This window comes from Taudactylus pleione, unplaced genomic scaffold (genome assembly GCF_031769625.1).
Source record: "Taudactylus pleione unplaced genomic scaffold, aTauple2 ptg000201l, whole genome shotgun sequence".
NCBI lineage: Eukaryota > Metazoa > Chordata > Amphibia > Anura > Myobatrachidae > Taudactylus > Taudactylus pleione.
In genome coordinates, this window is record NW_028284603.1 from 55,546,148 (window position 1) to 55,551,441 (window position 5,294).

Below are 5,294 nucleotides of genomic sequence, written 5' to 3' on the forward strand. Positions count from 1 at the left end.
ACACAGACAGCAAACCTTCACTAAAGACACCGCTGGCACTAAAGACACCTCACACCGCTGGCACTAAAGACACCTCACACTGCCGACACAGCCAGAAAACCTGCACGAAGGAAGCCACTGGCACCCCTGCACTGCCAACACAGCCAGCAAACTTGCACTAAGACACCGCTGGCACCCCCGCACTGCCGACACAGCCAGCAAACCTGCACTAAAGACACCCCCGCACTGCCGACATCACCGGTACCCTTCACTGAGGACACTGCCAGCACTGCCATTCCATGTACTGAGGGCCTAATTCAGAGCCGCTCGTAAGCGGCCGCTCATTCGCTCCGAGCGATGTTCGCACAACTGCGCATGCGTATGGGTCATAATGCGCATGCACCAACCAGTCAGTGCGGTCGGAAATCGAGCGCTCGCCAAATAGCGAGTGCCTGCTAATTTGAGTGACAGGATGAGGCGATTGTGGGTGGTAACAGGGTTAGGTGCTTGAAAACGGGGAGTGGAGAGCTGAACGCAGGCGTGCCAAACGGTCAAAACGGGTGTTTTAAAGGTGTGCATAATTAACAAAGCAGCGTCATCGGCCACGTCACTTGGTTGTCTCTTAGCCTGAACTGTTCGCATGATTGCGGTAGGATAAACCTACCACAAGCACTGCGAGCAGTTCAGATGCCTTTCGATGTACTCGATTAATCTAATAAATAGCGGAGATGACATAGGATGCGAGCGGCCAGGGGGCGTCTTTACAAAATAGCGAGCGCATGTTTCGTTCGCTCGCTCAGACATAGAGGCGTCATTAGACCGCAAAGAGCGAGCGCTCAATTTAAATAGCCGGCCCTTTTTTCTGACCGAGCGAGCGCAAATAGCGTCCGGCTCTGAATCAGGCCCTGAGGACACTGTTAGCAACCCCGCTCTGCCAACACTGCTGTCACAGTAAGTGCACTATTGGTGTATCCAACCCACACTGTATAACACACTATGGGCCTGATTCAGACCCGCTCACGAGCGCTAAGCGCTCATAAGCGGGTCGATGGTGGCCCAGTGCGCATGCGCACAATGGAGCCGGCTCCGTCGTGCGCATGCGCGAGACCCGGATAGTGACGGGCAAACCGTCGCTCCGGGTCTCGTACCAAAGGGGGCGTGCTGTCGATGTTGAGTGACAGCACGCCCCCTTTGGTGGGCGGGCCGGGGGCATGGCTCCCCAGACGGAGGCGTTCCCATGGGAACGCCAACCATCTGGGGCCGGCCCCACTGACATCACAAGTGATGTCAGTGGGAGTGCTTTCGGCTCTGTTAGAGCCGAAAGCACTCTGGGGCTTGTGGCAATGAGACTCTACCACAAGGGTGTCGTCGCAAGCCCGATGGTCGCGATGGTCTTGACCATCGCGGCCATCTTCCTGGCCGCTCGCTATAGCTGTGGGTGGTCACAGAAGGTCGGCCCTGATTCAGAGCGAGCACTCTGTCAGAGCGTCTGGCTCTGAATCAGGCCCTATATCCATGTTGGAAATTAGAAACTGAACTGCCACATGTTAGTGCCGCTCATTGTGTCACTAAGCTTAGTCAGCCAGCTAGCTGGATGCAACCTTTTGGCCTTAACTAGATGAAGCAAATAATATTTTGAGGTGGTCAAAATTGATTGGAAATTACTGGATATAAATGTTATTGAGGTTAATTATACTGTAGGAACAAAAACAGGCCCATTTTATGTGATTTTAGCTGTTTTTATGATTTTTTAAGAAAAAATCCAGATCCAAAACCAAAACACGAAAACAAAACATGGAGGTGAGGTTTTGGCAAAACCAATCCAGAAACATCTCTGAGAACTAACCACAGATCTTCTGTGGATGAAGGCTTGCTCAAATTCTACTGTCTGTTCTTGTAATCCCAAACAGACCCGATGATGTTGAGATCAGGGCTCTGTAGGGGCCATATCATAATTTCCACGACTCCTTGTTCTTCTTTATGCTGAAAATAGTTCTTAATGGCATTGGCTGTATGTTTGGGGTCGTTCTCCTGCTGCAGAATAAATTTGCAGCCAATCAGATGCCTCCCTGATGGTATTGCATGATGGATAAGTACCTGTCTGTATTTCTCAGCATTGAGGACACCATTAATCCTGACCAAATCCCCAACTCCATTTGCTGAAATGCAGCACCAAACTTGCAAGGAACATCCACCATGCTTCACTATTGCCTGCAGAAACTCATTATTGTACCACTAGATAGATAGATAGATAGATAGATAGATAGATAGATAGATAGATAGATAGATAGATAGATAGATAGATATAGTAATAGATGCTTAATGAAGTGGAGCTCCCATATATCTCCAGCCATTTCAAAAGAACTGAAAAAAATCTCCTATAAGTTTTTATATTATTAACCTCAGTGTATTCCTAATGTTACTAATGATATACAGTATATGGGAATAAAATGTCTGTTATAAAAGTTGTGAACAAGATAAATCATCATAGAAGGATATATGTGTTTGGTAATCCCCAGGATTTAAACTCAAAGTTGTGATGATTTATAAGGTGCAGTTTCACAGAAAATATAACACTAAAATATAAAAATAACTAACTGGCAAGTACCACTCCAAGGTACCGGAAGGATGGTGCAGGATATAGCGTCAAGGGCTAACAACTGACACAGTAGTAGAAGACAGAGATGGCAGGCCACAGCGGCAGGTGTTACATGCAGAATGCAATACCCTAGCAAACCAGCAAGAAAGTTGAGCAGCAGTGAATGATGTTCAGCAATGCACATATGATGAAGCCATCAGGTAGTGTCTGAGGTAGTAGCTGGCAGTAGTGGAAACAAGTAAAGGCAGAGCAGTGGCCAAGCATGGGAAAGACCTTTAAAAAGATAACTACTGAGATAGTGCAGAGAGCAAGATTGGGGTCACAAGCCAAAGATTGACCAAGGCAGCATGTAGTACAGAATAGGGGTCACAAGCAATCTCATAAGCACGGGACATTAAATCAGAAGAGGCATCAGACATAAGAACATGGAACATAGCATGAGAACAGTTACCGCAAGGAACTATTTAAAGCAGCTGCCATTCAAAAGTCGAAATAACACCTATCAACAATTACGTGGAAAGAGCACACAACAGTGTCTGGGATGCATAGGAAAGAACACAGAACATCAGCAGTGAAAGGCAACTGAACAGTCACTGAAACAGGCACAGTTACTGCACCTGTTGTTTCTAACAGTAACTATAATGATGCTGCGACCACACATTCCGAATGCATGGTTTTCCCCAACCTGAGTGCCTTTTATACTTGGAGCGTTTCCTTCATTTCTACCAATGACTCTATAACAGGGCAAAATATTTTTTTTGGGGGGGAGGGTTGCACAAGAGGGCTTTACTCACTAATTTAACTGGTGAATATGTAATAGACATATAAACTGGGGTAAAAATCTCACCTCCAAATTCCAGAGTAGGTGAGAAGAAAAAATTAAATAAAATAGACAATTGTTTTAGCATTTATATTATTATTAAGGTATAATAATATAAACTGATATAGAAATAAAGCACAATAGACAATGTGAGATCATTAGCTTAATGTCTTGAATTTCCTGTACTCCCCAAACTACTGAAATAATTATGAACCAGTGGTGGCTCCTACCATATGAATGGGGCTGCCTGCAGTCCGGTCGGAGCAAGGTCTAGACTCCTGCAGCGCCTGCTGGGTACACTGAGCATGCGCAGTGGATCTGGCAGGCACCGCAGCCAATGCATGTGCACAAACACCGGCTTCTAAGGACTGCATCAGCGGCAGCCCTAGAGTCAGGTAAGGCTGATGGAAAGGCACGTAGTGGCTTCCCTTTGAAAGTGACCTCTCTGCTAATTGCAGTCCAGTCTGGCAGTCCCAGGGGGAGAAAATACCTCCCCCTGGGGCATCCTGTCTGGCGTTTGATTAGCAGGTGTACTTCCAATGGGAAGCCACTACACACTGTCACAGAAGATACCCAGGGACAGACACACTGGTTAGCTTCACTGGGTTTGGTGGACTTTACTGGGGGGATGGTAAAATCTGCCACTGTTATGAACTGCTAAAATCTTCACCAGACTAGAGTCAGACCAGGAGGCGAATGGAAAAGTGCATTGCAGACCCACTATGGCCAATAAGAATACTGTGTCATGCCTTTCATTTGCCCCTGCTACCTTTAACAGCTGTTTTAATAATGTATTCCAACATATACTGGATCTATTTGTAGTTTATATTAATAGGATGACATCCAGGTCTAGTCACAGTCTCTTCCGGAACACAAATAATGCGTCCAAATTGTTCAACATAACTTATTTACCAACCTGTAAAAATTATGCAAACATAATTCCCGGACCATATACTGTAATTTCTCTACAAAGCTTATGGATGGGACCTGCTAAAGTCAAAGTCATTGTAAGGTAATGGCTTATTCATAAAAATGTTAAAGGTGGAGCAACACTTCATTAGCTTCGCCAGCTTTTACCACCACTTTATCTGTAACTCTTATTAACCTGTGTGGCCCCTGTTAATGTCTTGATGCATTATAATCACACAATGAAATGTTTTGCAGGGGCTCAATATGCTTTTACCACATTATAGAAAGCCTTAATCGCTGGTCCTCCTTACATATCCTGATCATACATTGCCATTTTTTGTGGAGGTAGATGCCTCAGACAGAGACATAGCAGCCTTTTTGTCCCAAAGAAAATACGGATAAGATGCTAACCAAGCTTCACGAATATAATTTGTGAAAATTATTGAGTGCTGGACAAAATACTGATATTGGGTATACAAACCTTCTTGCTGTCACAAACCGCATCTGCTGCAGCCGCTGGGTCTCTTACCTGGTTCCCCGCTCCATGATCCGACTTTGTGACATACTTCCTCCAGCTGCAGCTTCTTCTCAGCTCCTGCAGTCTCCCGGCTTCCATGTGTAGCATTTCCTCCATTGCTGGCTGCTGGGCACTGATGTCTGTTCATCCATCAACAGGAGACCAGTTTAATGTCACCTGACATCTGCAGCCAATCCCTGCTCTCACAGGGGTATATAAGGATTCTCGGAGCATTGAGCACTTGCAAGTGCAATGTTATCCTTCAGCCTAGCTGTGTGAGTTCATCTTAGTTCCTGCGATTATTTCTGCAATTGACATTCAGTGCAGATTATCATCTTGCTGCACCACTGGCTCTAGTACCCGGTTCCATCGAGGTGATCCTGCAGCATCAGTTTTAGTGCAATATCCTGCACCATCAGTTCCAGTCCGATATCCTGCACCATAGGTTTCAGTTCCAATATCCTGCACCA